General features: G+C 35.5%; 1 pseudogene across 1 annotated transcript; it reads left to right on the forward strand.

Moving 5' to 3' along the window:
* Window positions 1–1,464: 1,464 nt before the first annotated feature.
* LOC143633775 (histone acetyltransferase HAC1-like) lies at window positions 1,465–13,987 on the forward strand (annotated as a pseudogene). The gene is made up of 16 exons (XR_013153728.1): window positions 1,465–1,914; window positions 2,747–2,852; window positions 2,973–3,099; window positions 3,181–3,594; window positions 4,383–5,868; window positions 6,166–6,462; window positions 6,536–6,814; window positions 6,900–7,028; window positions 9,569–9,769; window positions 10,322–10,464; window positions 10,541–10,847; window positions 10,935–11,074; window positions 11,536–11,614; window positions 12,169–12,558; window positions 13,469–13,686; window positions 13,771–13,987. The product of XR_013153728.1 is annotated as a histone acetyltransferase HAC1-like (transcript).
* Window positions 13,988–15,003: the final 1,016 nt, after the last annotated feature.

Genomic DNA, 15,003 nt, shown 5'->3' on the forward strand with positions numbered 1-15,003 from the left:
CAAAATGTTGACTGAACAGAGCTTGTTTGATTGATTGTTGCAATGCTGATTGAGCTGTTGCTATACATTTTTGATGTCGAGGGATTAGCATTCTTCTGTTTGTAGCGTTTGCCCTAGAAATGCGTCTGGTTTAGGTTAAAATATTGTAATCTGAGACGCGCATGCGCGCGCTCACGCGTTTATTTACGGATAAGTTTGGAGAATATTTGAAAGAGTGATCACTTTTGGAAATCTAGGTTATTGTAATTTTACTTTAGTTGCGCGGAGATAGGGTTTGATGTTTGGTGTAGTCAAATGTGAATTTAAAATGTTGACTTATCACAGCTTCGTTGATGTTAGATTGATTTTTGCAATACTGATTCTGTTGTTATACATTTCTGATGTTAAGCAACTAGCTTTCTTTTATTTGTAGCATTTGCTCTACAAATGTATCTGGTTTAGGTTAAAATGTGTAATCCGAGGCATGCATGCGTGCACACTACGCATTTGTTCACAAATGACCTTGGAGAATATTCTAACGAGTTATAAATTTTAGTGATAAATCTTTTGGAAATCTAGGTTATTGTGATTTAACTCGAGTTGCCCGAAGACAGGGTTTGATGTTTGGTATAGTCAAATGTGAGTTTAAAATGTTTACTTATCACAGTTTCATCGTTGATGTTAGATTGATTGTTGCAATGCTGATTTGAGTTGTTGTTACACATTTCTGATGTTAAGCAATTAGCTAGCCTTTATTTGTAGCCTTTGCTCTAGAAATGAATCTGTTTTAGGTTAAAATGCGTAATCTGAGACATGCATGTACGCACAGACACACGCATTTATTCACATGTAACCTTTGAGAATATTCAAACAAGCGATAAATGTTAGTGATAAATATTTTGGAAATCTAGGTTATTGTGATTTTACTCAAGTTCTTATGCAAGCTAGGCACTAAGATAGGGTTTGATATTTAGTATAATCTAATGTGAATTCAAAATGTTGACTGATCACAGCTTTGTCATTGATGTTAGATTGATTATTGCATTACTGATTGAGTTGTTGTTACATATTTTTTATATTAAGGGGTTAGCATTCTTCTATTTGTAGCATTTGCCCTAGAAATGTGTCTGGTTTAGGTTAAATGCGTAATCTGAGACATGCACAAACGCGCACACACGCATTTATTCACAAACAACCTTGGGGAATATTCGAACAAATGATACATTTTAGTGATAAATAATTTGGAGATCAGGTTATTGTGATTTTACTCAAGTTCTTATGTAAGCAAGGGGCGAAGATAGGGTTTGATGCTTGGTATAATTAAATGTGAATTCTAAATGTTGCTGATCACAGCTTTATCGTTGATGTTAGATTGGTTATTGTATTACTGATTGAGTTGTTGGTACACATTTCTGATATTAAGCAATTAGCATTCTTCTTTTTGTAGCATTTGCCATAGAAATGTATCTGGTTTAGGTTAAAACGTGTAATCTGAGACGTGCATGCACGCGAGCGCACACATTTCTTCACAAGTAACCTTGGAGAATATTCAAACAAGCGATAAATTTTAGTTATAAATAATTTGAAAATCTAGGTTATTGTGATTTTGCTCGAGTTCTTATTTTGCTGTTGTTCTGTTTGTTATTATCAGGGAAAGCGGAAGCTGAATCTTCAGTTGTTCATACATTTGGAGTATATGATTAGGCATTATTAATTGGAAGTCTGGAATTGTCTCATTTTGTTATGCAAGCTATTTTTGCTAGGGATAAAAATGAATTTACAGGCTCAAATAGCAGGACAGTACCCGAGGCAGGTTACCAATCAAGCAGGGACTTCATTGTCTTCCATACCACAACATAATATTATGCAGAACTCTGAAGGTCCCCATGCTCTGCTTAATATGGAGCCTGAACGACAGTTTATACAAGATAGGATGTAAGTTCTTTTTCGCATGTGCTTATATGGGGAAGATGCTTTGTGTATGTATATATGTATGTAGTTGTGCGTTACAAACATGTATATTATCTTACCATCTTAATGGGGGGGGGGGGGGGGTTGGAATTTTGTTTTGGGACTGACTATTTAGTGATCACATCATGGTGTTGAATGTACGCAAACTGGCTACCTAAAATGTCTGAGTTATGTTATGGTAGTAATTTGATGTAGTTATTGTAAATCTACATTCACTAGGGTTTTTGTTTCCTTATTGTTGAACCTTATTTGTGGTTTGTTAGCCAACATTCTATTTACCCTAAAAACTTTCATGATGTGAGTGATTGTCGCATAATGTTATGAAATGCTTCTAGAATTAATTTTCTTTTTGTGTCTTTATTTGTACTCTTTTCGTATCCAATATTGATGATAATATTTAATCAGCCACTGCTTCCGCTTCCTTGTAACACAGGGGCAAAAAACGTAGTTTGGATTTAAAAAGCTTAAGTCCACCTTTCCTTTAAGAACTCAAGACACCTTTGATCCTTTTTAATATCACTTCTCATATATACGCATTTTGCTGATTTTGTTATCTATCATGCCTATACATGATAATGGCCTTTTGGATTCTGTTTGTTTCATGTTTATCTTGTTAATTATAGTTAATATTTTAATATCAGGGTTTGTTTGTAATTAGCCCAATCGGGCCAGATAGGTTTGTCATAAACTTACATTTCATTTTTTTTCAACAATGTGGTTCATGATTAGTGCTACATATGACTGATACACCATATCTATTAAATCTTGATGAAAAATCTTAATATATGTTTCTTAGATACAAGTTCCTCATGCAAAGACGAAAACGAGAGGCACCCCCGAAAAACATCATGGATATTGTTAGACCCTTGGATGAGAGCTTATTTAAATCCGCTTCGACAAAGGTTCTTTTATATGAAATGTTCTCACTTGCTGCATTAATATTCTTTCATTAACAATTTATAGAAATATTACATCTGCAATATAACATGATCATTAACACTCACTTCTTTTTTCTTATTTAGGAGGAGTATTTAAATGTAGACACGTTGGAAAGTCGTATACATGCTTTTATCAAGGCCAGTCAAAATCAACAATACCAGCAAAGAAGTAATGCTAATGCTTCAATGGGACAAATGATTCCAACTCCTGGTGTGCCTCAAAGTGGAAACTCTGGTTTAATGGCTCTATCATCTGCTAATCGCGGTAATAATAACATGATGATGTCGTCAGGTGTCAATCAAGGAAGCTTTTCCATTAATACCCTTGGGCCTTCTAGAAGCACACACAATGATGGCGTTTCATCAACGGGTGGACAAAGAATGATGCCTACCCCGGGATTTAATAACAACACAAGTAACCAATCGCATGTGAACTCAAGTTTTGACTCAACTATGGTGACTCAGCCATTGCAAATGAAGCAACAAGTTGGTGGTCAAAACAGCCAGATCTTGCATATGGGTGGGGGGGTCAGCTCAACTTTGGCTCAAAAGTCTTACGGGTTTCCGAACGGGTCGTTAAACTCCCGTTTAACGATGATGGGTAAAAGCTCACAGACGGTTAATAGTTTGGGTAACGATGACGGATTTATGACAGATTCGCATTATGGAAACTCTCAATATCAACATCAAGGACAGATCTCTCAGGGTACGGTTACAAATACCTTTTATGCTAAATATGATTGCAAAGATTATATATTAAGAGTTATAATCTGGTTTTGTGAATAACGTGATTTAGGAGGTTTAAGCGTTAACAATACAGTTTGAGTAACATCTGGTCTGTTTGATGAATTTCCTTTTTAATTAAATGTTTTGATTTTTCTCATTTGACCTGTTAAAGATAAAAACGTAATCTGAATCAACACAGTCGTTAATAAATTATAAATGGGTTGAAATTGCCATGTCTATTAATTACTAGTCTAGTTACAGGAGGTGTAAACGAGCCGAGTTGACCCGAGCTCTTGTTTAACTTACTAGAGCTCAAGCGCCAACTTGGCTTGTTTCGAGCTCTATTTCTGAAGCTTGAGCTTTGTTTGTAAGTAGTTTTTCAAGCTCGAGCCAATTATTAATTAACGTATATGCATTTAAAGTTATTTTTCATATATATTTTATTATAACTTTTATATATAACTTATTATATATTATTTAGTTATTTTTATAATAAATTATTCATAATAATAATTATCATCTATATATATATATATAATGTTAAATATAATTATGTAAATAATAGGCTGCTCTAGGCTCACGAGTGGCTCGAGCTTGATAAGTGAAGCTTGGACTCGTTTTATTAAACAAGCTTATTTTTAGGCTCGATCTCAGGCTTGAGCTCGTTTAAGATCGGCTTGATTCGAGCTTTTAGCGAGCCGACTTGAGCTCATGCTCCGGCTCGTTTAGTACACAAGCTTATATGTTATTCTCATGGTTAATTTACAGGTGATGGATCAGGAAATTACTTTATTCCCACAACCTCAGGCACATCACAGATGAACATGAACTTGGTAAACTTATCAACAGTACAAAGAACAAGCTCTCCCATGATGGTCAACCAGTCAAACTTGCACAATTCTGGTCAAGCCGCAAACATTCAACCCTCTTTGAATCAATCAGAGACGCGGTTGCGGTCTCAGCAGCCTCTTCAATTTCAGAAACATCAAATTCAGCCTCCAAGACAACGGAATCAACAATTTCGGTACGGGCGGTCCCCACTGGTATCCAATGTTGACAGTCAAATAAAACCTGAGCCACAGGTTTGTGAACAATTCCCGTCATCCAGAGGTAGTCAATTGCATGGCTTTGATACTCAACATAATGTTACGGGTCAACCAACGTCAACACCTCTAGGTCAATGGCAGTCAAGATTGCAACAACCGTCACCTCAATTAGGTAACTCATCAAATGAGATGAAAAAACAAATTCAGGATAATAATAATAACAATAATAGTAATAATACTATTCAATCTTTAGAAGCATCAATACCTGCCAAAAGGCCAGTTGACCCGTCACCTGACAGTTTCAGGAAACAACAAGATGGATTTTGTTCTTACGACATGCTCGTAGATGTATTTATCCACCTGGAAATTGCCCCGAACAACATTGTATCATTGCTCAAAAACTGTGGACACATATGACATCATGTTGTGATGGCACTCAATGTCAATTTCCTCGCTGTCATAGGTCAAAGAAATTACTTAACCATTACAAGAATTGCAAGGACCAAAGTTGTCCTGTGTGTGTTCCTGTAAATGATTTCATTCAAAGACCCGGGGTCCTCGTTAAGGATCTCCCGCAGTTGGGTAACAGATCCCGTGATCATACTTCAGAAGATTCCCAACGCCCCATTAAACGAACCAAGAGCGAGCAACCGCCTGCTGCTCAAAATGAAATCGAAATCGAAATTGAAAAAGAAAACGAAAACGAAAACCCGATCATACCAGTTTCCATTACATCTGAGGATCTTCAGGATCATGACACCTGTCAACCGCTCAAATATGAGGCAACTCTGGATCTTCAGGATCATGACACCTGTCAACCGCTCAAATACGAGGCCACTTTGGATCTTCTGGATCATGACACCTGTCAACTGCTCAGATATGAGGCCACTTTGGATCTTCAGGATCATGACACCTGTCAACCGCTCAAATATGAGGCAACTGGAGTGAAGATAGAAGTTTCTTCAAGTTCCATGAATGCTGGTGAGGCGAATAATGATGGTGGGTCAAATGAAGACACAGGTTACCCTAAGCAGGTGTTTTCTAACCCAGAGAAAGAGGTGGGCCCGGCTAAACAGGATGATGTGGCACTTGTTTCCGAGACCTCCAAAACTGGGAAGCCAAAAATAAAGGGAGTATCAATGATTGAATTGTTCACACCGGAGCAGGTCCGAGAACATATAACAGGTCTCCGACAGTGGGTTGGCCAGGTTAGCATCTATAATATATATATATATGTATATATATATATGTTTGTTTGTTTGTTTGTTTTGTGTAAAATGCTATAATCTCTTGTATGAATTCTTGTGCCAAATTGTAATCTCTTGTATTTACAATTAGCAAGCCATATATGATTCAAAAATTTATTTTATTCCAGTAATGATGTGTTGACTAAATTACTTTAATATTAAATGTGTTAAAACTACATTCTGAGCGACGGTTTATTCTTGCGCGATACACTGTGGATCCTTTGACCCGTTTTTTAATATTCACTAATTGCTGTGCAGAGCAAAGTAAAGGTAGAAAAGAATCAAGCTATGGAGCTTTCAATGAATGAAAGTTCTTGTCAGCTATGTGCAGTTGAAAAGCTCAATTTTGAACCACCACCCATATATTGCTCACCCTGCGGGGGGCGCATTAAGAGAAACACGATGTTTTACACATGGGGGAGCGGTGATACACATCATTTTATCTGTATTCCTTGTTATAATGACTCTCGTGGAGACACCATACGTTTTGATAGGACCAGTATTTTAAAGTCAAAGTTAGAGAAAAAGAAAAACGACGAGGAGACTGAAGAATCGGTATCGCACTATATTATTTTTTATGAAGTTTGTTTCATTTTTTCAATGTATCTAACCATGCGTGGGTGTACAGTGGGTTCAATGTGACAAATGTGAAGCGTGGCAACATCAAGTCTGTGCATTATTTAACGGTCGTAGAAATGACGGGGGACAAGCGGAGTACGCATGCCCTACCTGCTATGTGGAAGAGGTTGAAAATGGAGAGCGGGTCCCGTTACCACAGAGTGCTCTTCTTGGAGCAAAAGATTTGCCCCGAACTATTCTTAGTGATCATATAGAGAACAGATTGTTTAAGAGACTGAGGCAGGAAAGGTTAGAAAGGGCACGGTTTTATAGGAAAAGTTATGATGAGGTGATAATATATAACCTTTTGATGGTTGTTGTGTGGTGTTTAGGTGTGGAATGATTGGTTAATGTTTTGAATTTTATGTTTTTAGGTTCCTGGAGCGGAATCGCTTGTTGTTAGAGTAGTCTCGTCTGTTGATAAAAAGTTGGAAGTTAAGCAGCGGTTTCTTGAGAACTTTCAAGAGGAAAATTACCCCTCGGAATTTGGTTATAAATCTAAGGTATGTCGGGAGCATTGTCAAGTGTCAGTGTCTTTGGTTTAGGGCTGTAAACAACTCAAGCCAGGTTGGGATTGGGCTCAGCTCGTGTATCTTAACGAGCTGAAATGTTGAGCTCGAGTTCGGCACGTAAAAAGCTTGAGCCAGCTCGTGGCTCATCAAGCCAACTGGTTTATTTATTTTCTTTTTAAATAATTTTTATATCTTTACACGTATTAATACACACACACACACACATATATATATATATTTATATATTATATAGGGGATGGTTCAGGCGAGAAGTCATTTTAGTGCGGGAAATGCGAGAAATGAATTCTAACCTTGATTAAAATTGATCTATGGCCTACATTGTTTATGGCATTTTTGTAATTATTGGTAACCGTTTTTAATGAATTTTAATAAAAAAAGGATAGTATTGTAATTGCCTTCTTATGATAAATATAGAAACCCACTTTTTGTCAAAGAGAATCCCTTTTATCATGTTTTCGTCTTCTCAGTTGCCAAAACTACATCTTATAAAATTATTATTAGTTTACTAGGTACAACATACAATATATGAAAGTAGATCATTTTGGTTGTTTTGGTTGTACCTTTACCCTTGTACCACTCGGGAAAAAAAATCCTACATTTAGAAATAAAAGTCCTACACTTCTATGATAATCCTACATAGTTTATGCTCTTTTAGTTGTAGTTTTTGAAATTAAAACACTATTCGGTTTCTCATGTTTTATGTTTATCAAACGTGTTAGTGTTTGGGAAAAATAATTTAGTCTATGGCAGTGTAAGATGTTATGTTTTGTATAGAATGCGTATGCTTGCGTTAAAATGTGTATGTTTTGTGTATGGTAGTGTAGGATGTGGACTGTTATTTTATGGTGGTGTATGGTAGTGTAGGATGTGTATGCAATTTTGTGTACCATATCTGTAGTGTAGGATGTGTATGGTAGCGTATGGTAGTGTAGGATGTGTATGTAATTCTGTGTACCATATCTGTAGTGTAGGATGTGTAAGGGGAAAATGTAGAATGTGCAGTTGAGTGTAGGTAAATGTGTATGTGTTGGTGTTGTGAAACCAAAACTTAAATTTAGTTGTGTGTGTGTAAAATATGTATTTATGTTTTTACTGTTTTTTTTTTGCTTATTAATTAAAATTATTATTTTTTTTCCATTTTTCTGATATGAATTGTTGAATGTGTTAAGATACCTTAAATATAGGGAAAAAAAACTACTACATAACAGTGTAACACCAAAAAGACAACGTGATCATACTTTTGATATAGTTGAATATTTAACTCAAATCTTCATTTTTGTTTTAATCAATATATGAATGTAGGATGGAAAGAATCTGTGTTTGAATGAAGATTAATCATTAATGAAAGAAAAAAAAATTATGATATTATAACTGTAATCGGACAGGGAATCATGATTCATGATAATGTTTTTTAACTTTTAAATTAACATATAATAAAATAATTGTTTAGAAAAAATAAAACATTTAAAAATAACATTAATAGTTACCATATAAAACATTTAGGATGTTTACCATTATACCCCTACATTTAATTAAAAGAGAAATAGAAAGGGAAAAAACATGATTGGTTGGAATTATTTCTCGCACTTCTCGCACTAGGATGATTTCTCGCATGAACTTAAGCCTATATATATATATATATATATATATAATATTTTTAGCATACACATAATGCATAATTAATAAACTACAAAATCTACAATATATTGAAATTTTGGTTGTAATTTACAGATACTAAAATTTGGGCTTTAATTTAAACGAGCCAATGAACCAGCTAAACGAGCCTAAAGAGCCAAACTACCTTGTCTTGGATTGGCTCGTTTTCATGTCGAGCTGAGCCGGCTTTGCTTGTTTATCTTAACGAGCTGAAATGTTTGAGCTTGAGCTCAGCTCATGAAAAGCTCAAGCCAACTCGTTTATTAATAAAAAGTTAGTTTTATATTTTTACACACAACAGAATATATAAAAAGAAAAAAGTTACTTTTAACACACACTTTATTAAAGAAACCGGATTTGGGGTGGTCGGATATCACAAGAATTGATGATGATGAATAGATTAACAGAAAGTAAAAGGTCATGGATTAATCAGGTGAAAGAACCCCTGAACTTTAGGACTACGTTGTGATATGAAGTATATCTATTACAAGAGATAAGCTCCTCTATTTATAGTGATGAAGAGGGGGCTATATGTAAATACTAATTACAAATAGAAGCCTAGGTTACATGGAAGGTCCTATATGTTAAGTAACTTATTAACAAGGACCTATAACACACATACCGCATAATTAATAAATTACAAAATGTATATATATTAAAATTTGGGCCTTAATTTGAACGAGCCAGCTAAACGAGCCTAACAAGCGAACTAATGAGCCGAGCTTACATTGGCTTGGCTTGTTTACAAACGAGCCGGTTCTGAGCGAGCCGCAAGTTTTTTGAACAACCCATGTTTTTTATTGAAGTTTAGGAGTAGATTGGCCAACAACTAAGGTTACTATTGTTTTTTGTAGGTTGTTTTGTTGTTTCAGAAAATCGAAGGGGTAGAAGTATGCCTTTTTGGCATGTATGTTCAAGAATTTGGAGCAGAATGTGTGCAGCCAAATCATCGTCGTGTTTATCTCTCGTATTTGGATTCAGTCAAGTACTTTAGGCCTGACATAAGAACAGTGTCAGGAGAAGCTCTGCGTACATTTGTATATCATGAAATTCTGGTAAGTTTCTAGATTCTTCACCTTTTCGAGTTGATTATCAGGCCGGTCCGTCAAAACCGAATAATCGAACAGGTACCGACTATATTTGGGTTTTGAAATATTAGATTGCCGGTTCTGGGTTCAATCTGGTTCAATCCGGAACCGGACCTGTCAAGATTTTAAAAAAGAAACTGAAACACCTCATTTATATTCATTTTTTTTATCGGTTTCTCATACCCAAATTTGTAGTCGGTTTACGGTCCTATTTATTCCATTCCAATGAAAACCACTTAGGGGTGTAAATGAGCCAAGTCGCTCGTGAGCTACAGCCACTTAAGATTGGCTCGCTAAAAGCTCGAATTGAGGCGAACTTAAACGACCTCGAGCCGGAGCTCGTGCCTAAAAGTAAGCGCGCTTAATAAATGAGCCCAAGTTCGAGCTTCACTTATTGAGCTCGAGCTTCACTTATTGAGCTCGAGCTGGCAAGTTGCAAGCCTATTTTATATATATTTTTTTGAACAGCCAACTTTATTGATGAAAAATAGTAAATGTGCTTTCCTATAACTTTCTCAGATTGGTTACCTAGAATATTGCAAGTTACGTGGGTTCACAGGTTGTTATATATGGGCATGCCCTCCACTAAAGGGTGAAGATTATATCTTGTATTGCCATCCCGAAATTCAAAAGACACCAAAGTCAGATAAACTAAGAGAGTGGTAAGCGCACGTGTAAAATGCTCATTAGTTCGCTAATATTGTTATCAGGAACCATCTGACATGATTCCTTCATCAGGTATTTACAGATGTTGAAAAAAGCCTCAAAGGAAAATATTGTAGTGGAGTTGACTAATTTATATGACCATTTTTTTGTACAATCTGGTGAGTGTAAAGCCAAGGAGACCGCAGCCCGTTTGCCATATTTTGACGGTGATTATTGGCCTGGTGCTGCTGAGGATATAATCTATCAACTTCAACAAGAAGAAGGAAGAAAAAATAGGAAAGTGCCAAATAAAAGGACTGTAATGAAAAGAGGTCTCAAAGCTTCTGGTCAATCTGATTTTTCTTCTAATGCTTCTAAAGATGTGCTACTCATGCATAGGGTATTTTTCTTCCATTGTTTGTGTAAATCTTAGTTTTTGTATATTTTTTACATGGTTTGATCTTTGTTGCTGCTGTTTGTTTTACAGCTTGGTGAGACAATATCCCCAATGAAGGAAGATTTCATTATGGTTCACTTGCAGCATGCGTGCACGCATTGCTGTCGCTTAATGGTCTCTGGAAAACGTTGGGTCTGCAACAATTGCAAAAATTTTCAGCTCTGTAACAGGTAAGCGCCATCATTTCTTAGCATATTTAAGTTATATTTTGCATTATCTTTATGTTATTAATATTATTTTCAGTCTATATATATATATATCAATGTGTATAAAAAAAAGAAAAATTAAATGAGCCGGCTCCTGCGAGCTTGCTTGAACTTTTTGACTAGCTAAACTCGAGCTCAACAGTTCAGCTTGTTAAGATAAAAGAGCCTAGTCGACTTTTAGCTCAATTGTAAACAAGCCAAGCTTGATCCTACCTGGCCTGGTTCGGCTTGTTTTCAGTCCTAATGCGCACTGCTTGTTTCAAACATTCCATCATATTAAGCTATCAATGCTGACGTGTCTTGCCTGTTGGATTGTCTCCCATTACACTCATTGGTTTTTTTTTTCTTTTAACTTCGCATACACTGGGCATGCTTCCGTCTCTTAAATTATGTATAACTTGATTGGTGGTTGATGTGTGTTTCAGTTGTTATGAAGTCGAACAAAACCTTGAAGACAGAGAGAGACATCCCATTAGCCAAAGGATGAAACATCCACTATATCCTGTAAGTTGTTTCCTTAGAAAACTGATTATTTGATTAACAATCAGTGTATAGTGTTTGAATAAAGTGATAATTATGTGATTATATATGGGTCAATAATCAGTTCATATCATTTTCAGCCCTATTTTCATTGTTAATCATACTACTACTAAAATATACAAGTATTGAAATAAAGTGCAATATTCTTTAAATCACTAAAACATAGTTTGTAAGTATATTATCATATTTGATAGAAAAAACTAACTTTCATACTGTAAATGATATAAAAAAACGGTTGTTTTGGTCATTTTTTAGTCAGTTTCTTAAATAATCAGAATCATCTAAACTCAAAAACAACTGATTATTGCATGTAAATATCTGATTATAATCATCCAATCTAATCTATACCTAATAAATAGTTAACTGGTTGTGCCATGCGTCAAAATTTGTGAACCCAAGATTCTTTTTCCCACTTCATTACTAACTATTTAGTATTTCCTTTATTCAACTGTATAATACACGGGTGTTCTAACCTATTTTGAATTTAATAATCTGATTTGATATTTGTAATGGCGCAGATAGAAATCAAGGGCGCACCCACCGACACAACAGATAAAGACGAAATTCTCGAGAGTGAATTCTTTGATACCCGACAAGCTTTTCTAAGCCTTTGTCAAGGAAACCATTATCAGTATGACACACTAAGACGCTCTAAACATTCATCAATGATGGCTTTGTATCATCTTCACAACCCAACAGCTCCTGCATTTGTGATAATTTGCAGTATTTGTCGTCTTGATATTGAAGCGGGCCAAGGATGGCGGTGCGACATCTGCCCTGATTATGATATATGCAATGCTTGTTATCTTAAAGAAGGAGCTAGTCATCCTCATAAGTTAACTCACCACCCATCCGTTGCTGAACGCGACGCACAAAACAAAGAAACCCGACAACAACGAGTCTCACAGGTAATAATATACAATTGGGGTTATTTTATAAATGTGCTAAAAACTTGCATTAGTATCATATTTATCCAAACCAAACAAAGAAATTCGTATAGAATATACTCATTCAAAACACAAAATTTCATATTTGCTAGGCTTGTAAACGAACCTAACGTTCAATGAACTGTTCAGTAGGACGTTCATTTATGTTTTGTTTATTTACTAAACGAATGAGCACGGACAACATTGTTTGTTCATTTAGTTAAATGAAGGAACATGAACACATGTCTAGTTCGCTCAATAATGTTTGTGACCATTTGTTCAATTAAATTTGTTTATGTTGGTTGGTTTGTATATTTATTTAAATGGTTTAGGTCCATTACAATTTTGTCTAGCTTTATGAATTTATAATATCATCTGTTTTTGAATTTATAATATCATCCATTACAATTTCTAGTATTATTAAGTTTTTAGGCCCAATAGATTGGTCACATTTAGTTTTAATTGGTTTTTACTCACTTATGCTTGTTCATCTATGTTCAATTATGTTTGTTCGTGAACCTTTCGTTTATACTGTTAACAAACGAACACAAAAGGACACACAATTCAAAACACATTTGTTTCTTTAGCGAATAACCATGGACAAGGAAACCACATTCATTCATGTACGTTTGGTTCTTTTAAAGGCCTAATATATAATACCCATTTCATTAAATACAGTGTATAATATGACCATTATACCCTTCTCACTCTCATAATTTGAATATTTGCTTAAATAAAGCATATTTATGTCAATAATATGAAAACAGGTATTCAATATTATATTTTCGTTTGATAAAAATATGATTTATTCATGTTGAGGGGATATAAGACGGGTTGATATTTATTTTACATGCGTGAACATAATGTGATCTATGAATATGTTGCATTGCAGCTACGAATGATGCTTGATCTACTGGTACACGCATCCCAATGTAGATTCGTACCATGCCCGTATCCAAACTGTACAAAGGTGAGGGGACTTATCAGACACGGAAGACAATGCAAAGTGCGTGCGTCTGGCGGTTGTCCTCTTTGCAAGAAAATGTGGCATCTTCTTCAACTTCATGCCCGCGCTTGTAAAGACTCGTCGTGCAATGTCCCCCGCTGCAGGTCCTTCTTTAAAAAGTGTTACCTTTTTATACTCTCTCACATTTTTAAAAATTTTGTGTTGACATGTTAATTGATTTTATATAGAGATCTGAAGGAACATTTGAGAAGGCTGAACCAGCAGGCGGATAGCCGGAGGAGGGCGGCGGTTATGGAGATGATGAGGCAGCGTGCTGCTGAGGTGGCGGGCGGCAGTGGATGATGTCATCAAACTGTAAATATACAACATGCTGTATGCTAGTGTACAGTTACAGTTTTGATTGCAGTAGTTCAATTTTGGAGTGTATTTTTGGAATGGAGTCACCACCCGCCATAGCAGGAGAAAGATAGTCATAGTAAAAATATAGACTATACGCAGGTTTAAGCTTACAACTTTATGGAGATTGAAACATCAAATGGGAGAGATGCTTTTGGATTTTTATTTTATTGTTTTATTTTTATTTTTTGGTATGTGGTTACCTTTTTGACAGTTTTTAAAGCGATGACCTGAAAATTGGTCGATTTTGGCTTATTTTAAGATAAAAATACACATAAAAACAAGAATTGCCTGTATCCTTGCTTTATAGATGCATGAGTAACAAGCTCCATAATATCATAGGTAAGGAATGGTTAGAGAACTCAAGAACTCAGAGAACTAGAGAGAATATGTAAGGAAGAAGTTTTATTTCTTTCAAGGAATGGTTTACAAGTGAGGGGAAACCTTCCTTTTATAGGTAAGGAAAAGCTAACCAACCTTATAAAAAGACATAAGGTCCATACATACATGTGACATATGGTCTATACTTATGGCATAAGGCATGACATAAGGCTGATACATATGGGCTAATCCTACCTAATCACTTTAAGAGTGATTAGTCTTAAAAGACATACTTAGTACAATAAGAAAGATAGAATTAAGACAATATTATATAAGACACATAACTATTAATAACTTCTTTCGGAGAGTAAGGCTTGGTATCTTGAGTCTGGATGCGATGGATCATCTTCATATGAGTCATAGTAGTCTTCAATTGGATCTTCTTCTGTTGGGTCTAGACTCAATACTAGGGAGTTACTACTGCATGGTTCCCAATTTGGTCTCCAATCTTCGAGCTCTTCATATTCTTCTTCCGTAAGGGCAAGAATATGAGTATTGGCATATTCAAAATGCATTTTTCGCCACAACTTTGTATAAGGGTGATCAATACTCCATATTTTTTTGTTGTCTTTGATGGTGGGGCTTAGACTCATCTATCCCATTTGCGTGACCTAGACATTCTCTCAATTTCATCCAATCGTCTGGGAAGTTTCTTTTGTAACTATTGGATGCTGGATACATAT

This window comes from Bidens hawaiensis, unplaced genomic scaffold (assembly GCF_021521415.1).
Source record: "Bidens hawaiensis isolate Kalapana, Puna unplaced genomic scaffold, B.hawaiensis_p1.1 tig00006905_1, whole genome shotgun sequence".
NCBI classification, from domain to species: Eukaryota; Viridiplantae; Streptophyta; class Magnoliopsida; order Asterales; family Asteraceae; genus Bidens; species Bidens hawaiensis.